Source organism: Pseudophryne corroboree, chromosome 3 (assembly GCF_028390025.1).
Source record: "Pseudophryne corroboree isolate aPseCor3 chromosome 3, aPseCor3.hap2, whole genome shotgun sequence".
In the NCBI taxonomy this organism is placed as follows: Eukaryota; Metazoa; Chordata; class Amphibia; order Anura; family Myobatrachidae; genus Pseudophryne; species Pseudophryne corroboree.
This window is the reverse complement of record NC_086446.1, coordinates 217,252,493-217,268,461: the sequence shown is the minus strand read 5'-3', so window position 1 is coordinate 217,268,461 and position 15,969 is coordinate 217,252,493. Positions and strand designations below refer to the sequence as shown.

General features: G+C 40.7%; 1 protein-coding gene across 2 annotated transcripts in view; it reads left to right on the top strand.

Moving 5' to 3' along the window:
- Nucleotides 1-15,969, top strand: part of GRID1 (glutamate ionotropic receptor delta type subunit 1) — a 1,444,362-nt gene that overhangs the window by 962,424 nt on the left and 465,969 nt on the right. The gene's annotated exons all lie outside the window — the stretch shown is intronic.

Genomic DNA, 15,969 nt, shown 5'->3' with positions numbered 1-15,969 from the left:
ATCAAATAAAATGTTTAAAAAGGAAATGGATGTTTGCAACTTAATATAGAGCCTGAGAATAGGATAGATATAGCTTGTTTCTCATCTTTGCCTATTAGTGAATGGTGATGCTTACCAGGAAATCAGGACACTGTGTAAAGATTTGGAAAAATAAAGTGTACTCTTAAGTAAACAATTCTCGAATCACATGGAAGATTCATATGTTCATTTCATGATCTTGAATTTCTAAGATTTAAACTTTTGCTGAACTTCAAAGATGCTATAAATTTGAATAACATCCCTTCTTCCACCGGGACATTTTACATTTTAAATTGAGCATAAGAGAAATAGCTGGATTATCTAAGGAGCAAACTCAAAGATAAATGGCACATAAACCAATAAATGAGTGAGTCTATATTGATTTACGCACCATTTATCTCCCCATACAATGTATTGAAAATGCAATTATTTCCTTAAAATACCACTGACAAGTAAGGGAACTGTATGAGCAGTGAAATTGCTGTAAAGGGGAGTGAAAATTCAATGTTATTGACTGAAATCAACTTATTATTTTATTATATACTGTATATAACTGATAAAAAGTAGTGTTCCTCAATAATGGGATTATGATGATTACTCACATTGTGATACTGTATATTAGCAATACCTATGGTTAACAGAAATTACAGAAATGTGTTATAACTTAATGTGTAATAATCCCTTATATTTTTAAAACAAGTATGTTAAATTTGATGCACACTCCTCATTTGATCTCTTGTTTGTGAACTAAATTTACATCAAGTACTCGACCCTAAAAATAGTATTTTTCTGCAGATGATGCAGTGAATTTTATAATCCTGTTTTGTTTGTTTTACAAGTAGCATTGAAAAGACTAGAAACTGTTGTGCTCAACAAAAAGCATTTAATGACTATAGATACAGGTAAATTAAACTAAATCCTTTACTTCTAATTAGTCCTACACTAAAAATCCTTTACTTCTAATTAGTCCTACACTAAATATGAATGCAATCTTAATATTAACATGATCACTTCTATACTATTTCCTTGGATTGAGTCTTACCTACACACATTTTCTAATGGCAAGCACTCCTCATGTTAAAGTTCAGACTGAATTTGTATTCTTAGTGTAGAACTTGTGAAGCATTTAATGTGAGCTAGTCAGCTTCACATTTATTGGTATAGGTCGATCTAATATTCCCTGTGTAGAATACATCATATGGTCCAAGGTATCTAGAATAGCATTAAAGATGCATTTTAGCAGTGCAGGGGTCAGAATGCACTATTGTGTATTGTATGTATACAGAGGCAAGAAAAAGTATGTGAACCCTTTGGATTTAACTGAATTTCACAATAAATTGGTGATGATATGTGATCACAAGAATAGAAAAAACTAATAAAATATTAATGACAGTATTTTTCTTGTCCATATTGACTACAAGATTTTAACATTCAAAGTAGAGGCCCAATCAGAGTTCTGACAGCTATCTGCTTCAGAAACTGTGGGATGACACAAGAAAGCGGTTCAAAACAGACATCCTCAGTATATTGCTCTGAATAGGGGAAGATTAATTATGGTCACGCTGTGTGTAATATATATATATATATATATATATATATAAAGACAGGGATGGTGTCTGGCACTCCAATAGAACTGTGATCAACCGGTCTGGGTGCCCTTCCAAAGAGCAGTATGAAATGGGGTGTGACGGGTGGCACTCCAGCATGTAGATAAATCAAACAGAAGACCAAAGTAGTAGCCAACGTTTCGGAGCTATGCTCCTTTATCAAGACTTAGAGAATACTGACATGAAATACATTTAAATACCTTACTGTGTACTCACCACGTGTGCACAAGGAAACCGCCACCGCCGTTTGCTCCGTAGTCCGTGTGTCGTCATTGGCAGCCGCCGGCGCCCAGGATCCGTCGCAGGGGCGTGAGGCGGGGGGAGTGACCACCATCACCATGGTGACACGTTAAAACAGACTACGGAGAGACAGGCACAGAGATAAGCAATACTGAATGCCCTAAACCAATAATGATGGCACAACAATATGAGAGTATAGCGCGCTGTACAATATGTGAGGACTAAAGATAATGGCACATGCTAAAATGTGCATCTACAGTATGTCACACAATAATGAGAGCATATATAGTGCTCAATACAATGAAACAGCATTCTGCCAATCTGATGAATAGGGTCAATGACAAATATGTATACCACTAGGCACATGTTGGAGCAATCAGTCACTTACTAACACATGGATCCGCAGGCACAATCATATAAAGAGTATAGCACCAAATAGAGAACTCTACTATGGTGAAAGCATAGATGAGAAATCTATATGCAGCAAGGGAAAGCTTAAAATTTATAAGAAACAGGTAAGTGCAAGTGATTCATTAAGTCCCAATGGTTGGACAGTTTGTAGCACATGTATCCATCTCGCTTCTTTCTGGAGTAGGATACGGCCTCTGTTACTGCCTCTCGGATTGGGGGGAACCCAATCGAGGATGCGGTACCTGATGGAGGACAGGTTGTGATGCAAGTCCCTAAAGTGACGAGCAACTGGCTGATCACAATCTTTGCCTTCAAGGGCTGCACGTATGCTGGACCTATGTTGGGTCATGCGTTCCTTCATTTGTCTGGTGGTCTAGCCCACGTATAGTAGACTGCACGGGCATTTAATATAATATACCACGAATCTCGTGGTGCATGTGACCGGATGCTGTATCTTAAATATTTTGCCCGACCTGGGATGCGAAAAAGTGTTACCTGTCTCCAAAAAGCTGCAGGTAGTACAACCCAAACATCGATAGTTGCCCCCCTTCCTACTCAAAAAATAGGTGGCTGTAGTGGCCATGTGCTGGCTGATGTCATTATGGACCACTACATCTTTGATGTTTCTTCCTCGAAAAAATGATGGTAGAATGGTTGTGTCCTGTAATTCTGGTAGACTGCGATCCTGTGATATAATGGGCCATATGTTCTTGGCAGATTTCATCAAAGCATTACTTGAAGTGGTGTATTGTTGAGTCCATGCGATTCGATCCCCACGTGCCGCGTGGTTAGTTTTGTGTAATGCCTGTTGTCTAGAGATGGATAGGGCCTTTTGTTTAGCTATTTTCAGCGCTCGGGGATGATAACCACGTGCCAGGAACTTGATGAGCATTTTATCGATTTGGTCGATGGTGTCAATGGGGTCACTGCATATATGAATAATTCTCAAGAACTGTGAGAATGGGAGACCTTTGATTAAAGAAGGAGGATGATGACTGGCTGCATGTAACACCGTGTTATGGTCTGTGGGTTTAAAATACATAGAGGTGTGCAAAGTACAGTCCTCCTTTTGTGTTATTGTCACGTATAAATAATGAATGCACTCAAAGCTGGTGTCGGAGGTAAATTTAATAGGACTATCTTGGCCATTGATGTCCTTCATCATGGCAAGGAATGTTTCTTGGGTCCCATTCCAGAACAAGCAGATGTCATCGATATACCTAGTATACCCAGTGATCTGCTGACGTCGGAAATCATCCGCAAAGAAAAAATCTATTTCCACCGCAAACATGTAGATATTCGCGAAGCTTGGCGCTATGCAGGAACCCATGGCGCAGCCTGAGCGTTGGATGAAAAACTTGCCGTCAAAGATGAAGTAGTTCCGCATAAGCGTTAGCCGTAGTAGTTGAATGAAGATTTCCACATCGGGCTCAGTGTAAAGCGGATGATCCCTAAGGTAACGTTTCACCATCTCAATGCCATGTTCTTGTGGAATTGATGTATATAAGCTCACAACATCAATGGTGCACATGAGCTGCTTCACTGGCAAAGGTGAAAGTTGCTGTAACCACAAAATAAATGTGGTCATATCCTTGAGGAAAGAAGCTTCCTGATTGATTAAAGGCTGTCAAAAATGGTCTAAATACTTAGAGATATTATAGTAGAGAGACTCCCTAGCCGCAATGATGGGGCGGCCAGGAGGTTTGTCAGGATTTTTGTGGAGTTTGGGTATGGTGTATAATACTGGCACTTTAGGCCAGTCCACTGTAAGGGCATCTTTGGTTTTAGAATCAATAATGAGCATGTCCATGCCCTGAAGAAGAATTTCATCAACCTCTTTTTTGAAAACTTGAGTGGGATCTGAGGCAAGCTGTTCATAAACATGATTGTGCCTGCGGATCCATGTGTTAGTAAGTGACTGATTGCTCCAACATGTGCCTAGTGGAATACATATTTGTCATTGACCCTATTCATCAGATTGGCAGAATGCTGTTTCATTGTATTGAGCACTATATATGCTCTCATTATTGTGTGACATAGATGCACATTTTAGCATGTGCCATTATCTTTAGTCCTCACATATTGTACAGCGCGCTATGCTCTCATATTGTTGTGCCATCATTATTGGTTTAGGGCATTCAGTATTGCTTATCTCTGTGCCTGTCTCTCCGTAGTCTGTTTTCACTTGCCACCATGGTGATGGTGGTCACTCCCCCCGCCTCACGCCCTTGCGACGGATCCTGGGCGCCGGCGGCTGCCAATGACGTCACACGGACTCCGGAGCGGACGGTGGCGGCGGTTTCCTTGTGCATATGTGGTGAGTACACAGTAAGGTATTTAAATGTATTTCATGTCAGTATTCTCTAAGTCTTGATAAAGGAGCATAGCTCCGAAACGTTGGCTACTACTTTGGTCTTCTGTTTGATTTATCTACATGCTGGAGTGCCGCCCGTCACACCCCATTTTATATATATATATATATATATATATATATATATATATACCGATGTTTGGGCAGCACACGTGCTACATCTGTCCACAATGAAAAAGTGGTTTTATTCCAACCTCACATTAATATATAAGGTCAAGACCAAAGCATCAGGCTGCCAACTCCCCTGCACAGGTCTAGCACTGTGGAACCATACAGTAAGTACCATAAAGGTAGTCACACCCACCAATTAATTAACCATTCACATTGAGCCATTACTAATGGCAGGTGGAATATATTATCCCATACAGGGTGGACACACGCTCACACAAATCACCACTACAAATAAATCACCCATAGTAACATAAGCCACAATCGGGATGTCTCAGCATCAGCAGTTACCTTCACAGCCAGTGGTGAGCGCAGTGGAATGCACGCTATATGTCATCTGCTATATGGTACCAAGATCATGCTGCGGCATCATCTCACTTGTCTAATGGACCATGTCGTCTATTATCTGGTCTGCCCTTGTGGTAAAATGTATATTGGCAAGACCACTCATACCTTTAGAGAGAGGATGAACCAGCACAGGTCGTCAATTCATTTGTCATATGCAAAAGGCAATACTGACAAGCCCATGGCAGCACATTTTTTGCAGCAGACACTAACTTTCAACACTACACTGTTTGATAATCGATTGGATCCCTCCCCGCTGCATGGTGGTGATAGAGGGAAACTCCTTTTAAAAAGAGAGGCATATTGGATCCACTTTTTGGGAACTCTGTCACCCAGAGGACTGAATGAGCAGAACCCTTAGAATATTTTTTTGAGATGCTGTTTTTTCTCTCCTTTGATGCTTTTTGACAGTGTGGGCATTCCAGTGTCTGTTGAGTGCGCCACCTTTTTAGCATCTTTTTAACACCCTCTGGCTCTCTTTTTTCTTCTCTTTTTGACATTTTTGATATTTATGTTTATATCTCTTATATGAGATTTATATATGTTGGTGTGTCTTCATATGTGTTTTTATTAGTTTTCTATGTATATAAAACCTCCAATAGAGTGTAACAGATGTTTACAGTATAAAGGGAACCAAGTTTGCCTTGGGTATTTTCTAGCCCACCTTATTGAAAAAGTATATACTAATATGTCCTGTTATACTGTGGCCACACACATGAATCTACTGTGCTGAAACAGAATGTGGGTTATTAGGATAATACTGTATATTTACTGATATGGTGGTGATGACAGGCTGTAATTAGCCTGCGCTCCACACGCTGACATCTTGCGTTCCACAGCGGGAGCGCCTTACAGGTAGTAGATGTTGAGCATTGAGTTTTGTTGTGATCATTGTACTGAGCAACCATTTTTTTACTGTATTTGATACCCTTTTAGGCATGTATTTATGGTGCTATTTATGCCTGCACTATCCATGTACAGCTGCCTCCCTGTGTGGCGCTATTCTGGTGTCCCGCTCTTGCTAGCAGGAGAGCGATACTGGAATTGCACGTCAACAATTGGGAAGTATCATGCGGTTCAGCTCAGTGGCATGCGTTCCACTACGCTTGCCGCTGGCTGTGAAGGTACATGCTGTTGCTGAGACATCCCGATTGTGGCTTATGTTACTATGGGTGATTTATTTATTTGTAGTGGTGATTTGTGTGAGCGTGTGTCCACCCTGCATGGGATAATATATTCCACCTGCCATTAGTAATGGCTCAATGTGAATTGTTAATTGATTGGTGGGTGTGACTACCTTTATGGTACTTACGGTTCTACAGTGTTAGACCTGTGCAGGGGAATTATCAGCCTGAAGATTTAGTCTTGAGAAAGGTCATGGCAGGGACTGAAACGTTGACCTTGACCTTATATATTGATGTGAGGTTGGAATAAAAACCACTTTTTCATTATGGACAAGACTGGCAGGGCCGTAACTACTTGTGTGCCAAGGGGGCTTGGCACACAGCGCAGTTGCCCTGAGGGCGCAACGGCCAGCGGCATGTAATGAGTCAAATTGACTCGTTACATGCCGCCTCTGCTGTGTGCGCCGCCGCTGCGCTGTGGAGGGGAAGACAGAAGCGCCGAGCAGCGGAGAGAAGGAGGAGGAGGGAGGGGGAGCAGGGAGCCGCAGCAGCGCTATTTGATTGGTAGTGAGCGCTGCTGCAGCATCCCCCTCTCCTTCTGTATTGGCTGCCCGGCGCTGCTATGGATGCTGGGATGCGGTTCCTTCATCCCAGCATCCACAGCAGCGCCAGGCAGCCAATACAGAAGAAGAGGGGGATACTGCAGCGGCGCTTACTACCAATCAAATAGCGCTGCTGCGGCTCCCTGCTCCCCCTCCCTCCTCTTCCTTCTCATCTCACTGCCTGCACCGAGGGAGCTGCCAGCACGAGGAGCCTGTCAGGTAAGTATCTCTCTCTCTCTCTCTCTCTCTCTCTCTCTCTCTCTCTCTCTTTTAGGGGGACACCATCTGCCATAATGTGTAAAAAGGGGTCCTGGCTGCCGCATTGTGTAAAAAGGGGTCCTGGCTGCCGCATTGTGTAAAAAGGGGGACTGGCTGCCGCAATGTGTAAAAAGGGGTCCTGGCTGCCGCATTGTGTAAAAAGGGGTCCTGGCTGCCGCATTGTGTAAAAAGGGGGACTGGCTGCCGCAATGTGTAAAAAGGGGGACTGGCTGCCGCATTGTGTAAAAAGGGGCACTGTCTGCCGCAATGTGTAAAAAGGGGGACTGGCTGCTGCAATGTGTAAAAAGGGGGACTGGCTGCCGCAATGTGTAAAAAGGGGGACTGTCTGCCGTAATGTGTAAAAAGGGGGCCTGGCTGCCGCAATGTGTAAAAAGGGGGACTGGCTCCCGTAATGTGTAAAAAGGGGGACACCGTCTGCCGTAATGTGTATAAACGGGGACGCTGTCTGCTGTAATGTGTAAAAAGGGGGACTGTCTGCTGTAATGTGTCAAAAGGGGGACGCTGTCTGCTGTAATGTATAAAAGGGGCTCTACCTGGTGTAGTGGCGCTACTGTGCAGCGTAATTTGAATAATGTAGACTACTGTGCACCGTAGTATGAATTGCTATTATTTGTGGCCACGCCCCTTCCCCATGAAGCCACGCCCCTCTAAAAAAATTTACGCGCCAAGGCGCGCACTGCCCCTGTCTTACATGGGGGGGGCGCGCCACTGTCGTTTCTTGCACACAGCGCTAAAATGCCTAGTTACGGCACTGAAGACTGGTGAATGCCTCCTTTAAAGATTGCTTATTGTTGGGACTCGGCCTGGATTAGCGAAATCTCTGGATTATGCACCCCAGCTGCTGTGGATATCATTCTTGTAAGTGCAACTTTATGTATTGACTATATATATATGTATAGAGAGAGAGAGAGAAGTCGGCGGCACTCATGCAGACTGGTACAAGCATGTGAAGAAAAGGGACACTTTTCTTCACATGCTTGTACCAGTCTGCATGAGTGCCGCCGACTACTCTCTATCTGCATTGTCATCTTATGCTAAGCGCTGACTAGGAGGGCACCGCAGAACATTGCAACTTTATTCTTGGAGTGCCAGAAAATTTTCCACAGTATATATATATATATATATATATATATATATATATGTGTTTTTATATATATATATAACTTTCCAAAGGTGGCACTCAGGACTCATGCAAAAAACAAGCCACACGGCTTTGCATGCAACATTTAAGCACCTATCAGCACTTTCATCAAGCCACATAAAAGCACTGATAGGTGCTGAAATGTTGCCTGCAATGCCATGTTGCCAAGGTGCAAATTTCTTTAGTACTCCATGACTTCGTGGCAGTGGGGACAATTTAAACAAACATGATATTGCCGAAATTGTATGCATCCAAAATTTCAGTAAAATGTATTACTATATGTTCTCCATGGGGGAGATATTACCCTACAGGGGCTTAGCAACCAAAGTTATTTTTAGTGCTAGACAAAAAGTAAATTGAAAATAAATAACAACTAGTATGTAAATAAATATTACATGTACAATGGGCAACTACAGTAGCAACAGAAATACATTGTGTTTTCACTAAGGAGCTATGTTTTATGAGGTATAAACCATCTTAAACAAACATACAAAATGACTAAACAATTAAAATTCCCACAATTCCGTTTACAACACTGTTAACTTTTACAGTGTAATTGAGTTTTATGCATCTTATCCCCCAGAGGGAAAAATATATAAATAAGATTCAACTGATTACCTGCTGGGCTTAACTACTTAAATCCCCATTCATTTTAATACTGTAGGGTTCTTCACCATTATAATGTTAAACCTTTGTTAATTAAATGTCACTTCGGTAGACTACATATATACTTTCTGGCAATAATCATTCAACATGATTAACGATTACAGAATCTACCAATAACCATTGTGTGTTTATTGTTTCATTTGTGTCCTGATATTCCCAGAGCAATTCTTCATTTTGCTTTTACGTAGATTGTTCCTTTTTGTATAATAGCACAGTTAGTAGAGTTTTTGTGTTTTATTTGCTGTATTTAGAAACCAAAAAGAAGCAAGAGTTAGCTTTTAGGCACTAAATAAACAATTGTATTTGATAGTTTAATATGGACCAGTTTTAGATTAGTCTGAAGTCGGCTGGTAGCAGTTGAATATTGTGCGATCCTGCATTTTTTGTTTTGTGTTGCCATTCAAAGCCCAGCTGCCAGTGTATATAGTCCTACCATATCAAAAGAATTTAAGAAGCCTGTAATTACATACTGTAGTTAATTCATTTTTTTCACTTTGAAAGTGCTCAATTTTGAAAGCATGCTACTATTGCATATATATATATATATATATATATATATATATATATAATATAACTGCAATGGGAGCTCTCATAAACTGATGAGTTAACTACTGAAAATATGTTGACTTTGTATTGATGCAATAAAGGGCAAGCTGACAAGACTGGGAAATCCAGGCACATTAAATAAAAATAAATAAAAAAGGATCATTTGGAAAAGACTTGACACCTGCAGGTATACAAATATCTGTATATATTTGGTCTTGTTTGGATAATAATGGGGAAATGGCATGATGGAGCTTACACATTGGAAATAGTGAGTCTTTTCATTTTTTGGGGAGCTTTTCGTTGTAGTGCATGCATGTAGTGTAGTGTTTACATTGAAAAAAATTATATTGATATGAATGAGAGCCTCTATGACACTAGTAAATTCTAGAAAAGCGGCAGACACTTTTCAGGTTTTGTGTTTTGATTTTGGATCTGTTTCCCAGCTCGTGTTTTGAATCTGGATTGGTTTTGCCAAAACCATCCTTTCGGGTTTTGGTTTTGGCTCTAGATGATTTTTGAAAAAAACTGTAGAACAGCTAAAATCACAGAATTTGGGGGTAATTTTGATCCTACGGTGTTATTAACCTCAAGAACATTCATTTCCACTCATTTCCAGTCTAATCTGAACACCACACAATATTGGTGGTCATTCCGAGTTGTTCGCTCGCTGCCGATTTCACAGTGAAGCGATTAAGTAAAAGAACAGCAAAAATGCGCATGCACATGGTATGCAGCGTGCATGCGATAAGTAATTCAAACAAAACGTTGTAAATTTACACAGGCTCGAGCGACGTTTTTTCATCGCTCGAGTGATCGTAGTGTGATTGACAGGAAGTGAGTGTTTCTGGGTGGAAACTGGCCGTTTTCAGGGCGTGTGCTAAAAAACGCAGGAGTGCCAGGTAAAAACGCAGGAGTGGCTGGAGAAACGGGGGAGTGGCTGGCCGAACGCAGGGCGTGATTGTGACGTCAAACCAGGAACTAAACGGACTGAAGTGATCGCAGTCTAGGAGTAGGTCTGAAGCTACTCAGAAACTGCAGGGAATTATTTAGTAGCAGTTCTGCTAATCTTTCGTTTGCACTTCTGCAAAGCTTAGATACACTCCCAGAGGGCAGCGGCCTAGCGTGTGCACTGCTGCTAAAAGCAGCTGGCGAGCAATCAACTCAGAATGAGGGCCATTGTTTTTAGGCCAAAAGGTTGCACTGAGGTAGCTGGATGACTAAGCTAAGCAACACAAGTGGGTGGCACAAACACCTGGCCCATCGCGGAGTGGCACTGCAGTGGCAGACAGGATGAGTTTTAAAAACTAGGTCCCAAAGAGCACATAATGCAAAGAAAATAAAGAGGTGCAATATGGAATTGTCTTGAGGCCTCCCACCCACCCTTATGTTGTATAAACAGGACATGCACAGTTTAATAAACCCATCATTTCAGCGACAGGTGGTCCCCCAGGAAAAAGCTTGCCAAGTTCTCCAAATCATAGCTAGCTACAAACATACCACCTCCATATTTGATGACTTTTCACATTATGAGAAGAGGCAAGAGGAAGAGGACAGTGTCAAGAAGATGATTAAAAATTAAAGAGGCACATGCAATCAAGAACAACACACAAGCTTTCACCTCCACTCCTATATTGGTGTGGAACGGAAAGGACTTCAACCAAGCAAATATATAATTATTTATTACCACATTACTGGACAAACTGAAAAAACTAGGGGCCAAAGCCTCCAACATTGTACCCCCTTCTCCATTTTCAGGGATTAAGATAATCTTGCATTTAATGCTGGGATGCAAATAAACTGGTGTATACCACAGGATCAAGATTGGATATTTTCCCCTCCATGAAGTCTGGAAACTTATTTTGTGAAAATCTCATGGGTTTCTTTTTTTCCATTTTTTATTGCATTTTTATTTACATATTTTGTGGCAGGTGCCTTATTTTTGTTTTTCACAGCTTCCAGTAACACGCATGTGAGCATACCTGTGTGTCTTGTTTATTTTATTCATATTTTATTTTTAAATACAGCAGCCCCTTAGATGTTTTAGTAGCCCCTCCTGAGCCCCCACAGCAGCCCCAGATGGGGCAAGTTGAGTTCGGGTGGGTTCTGTAAAGTACTAAACATGACTGTGCAGTAAACATTTTTGTTATTGAGCTTACCACTCTACAGTCCAAACTCATTTTATACTATAAGTAGGACTGTGGGAGGAAGCAATGCTAACCTCTGTGCACACAGCATGCCTCAGCCTGGCCAGCCAGACATTTTCCTGGCTGTAATCCAACATCTTCCTGGCTGTAATCCACAATGAGACTCCATACTGGGCCTTATTCAGTAACTGTTTGTGCCTCACAAAAGCTCCTGGCCCATCTAGTGCTGCAGTGAAATGGAAAGCTGATGCAATGCAAGATCACTGAAACTCTGTTTTTCTAACACCGCAAGGTCTTGTGATAACCCTAGGAAAAGAAGATCCCTGTACAACAAATATGCATCTTCTATATTCCCGTATATTTTCACAATGCCCCTGTAATTTTACAGCATACAAGACAAGGCCAGTGTACATTTATTTTCACTGCACCACTGTATTTTTACAGCATATAGGACCAGTGTACATTTATTTCCACTGCACCCCTTAATTTTTAAAGCATACAAGACAGGGCTAGTGTACATTTATTTTCACTGCACACTAGAATTATTACAGCATACAAGACAGGGCCAGTATACATTTATTTTCACTGCACCTCTGAATTATTACAGCATACAGGGCCAGTGTACATTTATTTTCACTGCACCCCAGAATTTTTACAGCATACAAGACAGGGCCAGTGTATATTGATTTTCACTGCACCCCTGAGTTTTTACAGCATACAGGGCCAGTGAAATATTATTTTAAAAGCAGCACCCCTTTATTTTTACAGCAAACAGGACCAGTGTGCTTTTAATTTTTAACAACTTCACCACTGAATTTTTACAGCATACAGGGCCAGTGTAATGTTATTTTAACAGCAGCACCTCTATGTTTTTACAGCAAACAGGACCAGTGTGCTTTTAATTTTTAACAACTGCACCCCTGAATTTTTACAGCATACAAGGCCAGTGTAATCGTATTTTAACAGCAGCACCCCTATATTTTTACAGCATACAGGAGCAGCGGGCTTTTCATTTTTAACAACTGCACCCTTCAATTTTTACAGCATACAGGGCCAGTGTAATGTTATTTTAACAGCAGCACTCCTATATTTTTACAGCATACAGGACCAGTGTGCTTTTAAATTTTAACAGCTGCACCACTGAATTTTTACAGCATACAGGGCCAGTGTAATGTTATTGCAACAGGAGCACCCTTATGTTTTTACAGCATACAGGACCAGTGTGCTTTTAATTTTTAACAACTGCATCCCTGAATTTTTACAGCACACAGGGCCAGTGTAATGTTATTTTAACAACAGCACCTCTATATTTTTACAGCATACAGGAGCAGTGGGCTTTTAATTTTTAACGACTGCACCCTTCAATTTTTACAGCATACAGTGCCAGTGTAATGTTATTTTAACAGCAGCACCCCTATATTTTTACAGCAAACAGGACCAGTGTGCTTTTAATTTTTAACAACTGCACCCTTCAATTTTTACAGCATACAGGGCCAGTGTAATGTTATTTTTACAGCATACAGGGCCAGTGTAATGTTATTTTAACAGCAGCACCACTATATTTTTACAGCATACCGGAGCAGTGGGCTTTTAAATTTTAATGACTGCACCCTTCAATTTTTACAGCATACAGTGCCAGGGTAATTTTATTTTAACAGCAGCACCCCTATATTTTTACAGCATACAGGACCAGTGTGCTTTTAATTTTAAACAACTGCGCCCTTCAATTTTTACAGCATACAGGGCCAGTGTAATGTTATTTTAACAGCAGCACCCCTATATTTTTACAGCACACAGGACCAGTGTGCTTTTAATTTTTAACAGCTGCACCCCTGAATTTTTAAAGCATACAGGGCCAGTGTGATTTTTTTAACATAGTGCCCCTATATTTTACAGCATACAGGAGGACAGCTACATCCATGTACAGCTGCAGCACCCATAACAGCACATGAAACACCAGTGACAGCCAGAACAGCACCCCTAACACAGCACAGGTACACCACAGTGACTGCAGCAGCACCCCTACAGAGCACACACTAATGCCACCCAATGCCATTACCCACAGAGAGACAGAGGTCTGTCTCCCTCACTCTCCAAGTCTGGAGTGAAAATAGTAGAGACACGTGGCTATATATATATCAAATCCAAAACCCGCGAGAATCCGACAGTGGGATAATGACGTTTTGCCTTGTTTTGGTTTCCGAGTCTGGTGGGAAGTCTCCAGCCATATTCTGATCCAGGCTCATAACGGGATGTTCGGGAGGTTCAGTTCTCTGCGAACCAAACCCACTCATCTCTATTAAATTCACCTTTTAAAAATGGCAGAAGTTTAAAATTTGTTGTTTTAAGGCGTATTGACAGATTAAAAAAAATGTTTTTATTGATTTTAGAATGGTTGGAATCTTAACTCATAGTGTGGTTTATTATGCACCCCTATACTTGGGCTTCCAGTTCCCAATTTCAAAAAGATAATAATAACAAAAAAAATCTTGTTTGAATTTAAAATGTACAAAATGAAATAAATAAGAAAATGTAAAAACAAAATGCTGTGGTGGCATTATCAATTTCCCTGGTGAAGACTGTCACACTTGATAGCCTTCATCAAAATGAGGAGCTTTGATAAAGGCATATGCCCTAAATTCTATGAAAAAAAAAATGACAACTTCACAGTGTTGTATATTTGAGTTTTTGATAAATAGACTCCACTGTGCTTTAATAAACATCTCTTGAGTCCAAAAAAATGAAAATGTAAAGGTTTATTTAAGTGGGTGCTGATGAAGATAAAGCTGCAGGATTTAGCAATGGCAGGTCAATGGCTGCTTAATACTTCCCGGTGTAGAATGTAATTATGTGATGCTCATATCCGATCTTGGAATTATCTCTTCAGAAAGGTTCAGCATGCTGCTCACCAGTCCTCTATCTGCACACAATAAATGTTGAGATGTGATGTTCTACTCCTTTAACAATTCCACTAACCATTTCAGAGACTGTTGCCCCAGCACAATAGGTTCCATAGTAAGGATTTAAGATTATGGGTGCATTAGTGCATTTAATTTGAACTGCGTGTTTCCATTTGGACAGAGAAAGCATAGATTGTATGGTCTTAGTTTAAGTGCATCTTGAAACTCTTCTTCAGCATAAATGCTCTACAGAAAACACAAGGTCACCTCTTGCTATTGGAAATAAAGCAATTTATTTTCTGGCTGATTAAAAATGTTCTTTAAAGTCAAAGCAATTCCACTCTATTATTGGCAAACTTTGTAGATAGATTAAAGAAGGATTAAACATCTTCCTAGGAAAACAAAAAACATTTTGGACTAATGTTTTTATCGATATGATGATATCTAGTTGTAAGTAGAAGTTAGGAAACAATTGTTTTTCCATCATGGAGCAATTCCAACAAAGTTCTATTGGGTTATTTACCTTTCTCTTGAAACTTTGAACTTCAAGGGAAATTTATTTTAAAACTACATAACATAACCAGTGGTGGCTGCTGCACCTGGGCTGCAGCACTGACCATATATTACAGGGGGGAGCCGGTCAGTACATATAAACATACAGTACATACAATGTTATACAGTATGTAATATATGTGCTGGCCACCTTACCATGGGATCAGCAGCTCCGCTATATCCCATGCCTCCAATGCCTGTTAATCCCTTTCCCTTCCTGGGCACATTTTTCAATTACTAAAGCATGAAAAACATTTGTATTTGCCTTTGTTCCCCCCATCTTTATTTCTGGTGCTCCTGTACTAGTCCAGCCACACTCTATTTTTCCCAACCACAATTTATTTTTCAGTAACCTACAGCCCATCCATTCTCTCTCATTTTTACTAACCCGATCTTCTCTTTCCAAAAAATTTAACTTTTCTGGAACATTTGGTTTCTCTCTCACGTTCCCTCTCCTTCAACCAGCTCCCTTCGTCACCTGGCAGGTGATTCTACTAGTATTTCTATGTAAGTGCCTTTTGCAGGATGCACAGGTTTTTTTTAACAGCGCTAGTGAGGATTTGTCTGGATCTTAAGCTATGCTGAATAAGATTGTCAGGTTAATAAAGAGTCCTCTACTGGCTAAAAGTAAATGGGCTGTAAGCAAGGACAGGGTCTACCCTAGTGATAGGGGGTGATATATTGTGCTAATAAACCAGTTGTTAGGGAGCTACTGTATACACAAAAACATATGATCAACTAGGAAAGGAAAGTGTGTATAAGTTTTCTAATAGTATGTTAACATAGTTAGATGACTACAAGCATAATGGTGGGATAGATGAGGAGGCTCACAAGATGTACTTGAGTTGGCTAGGA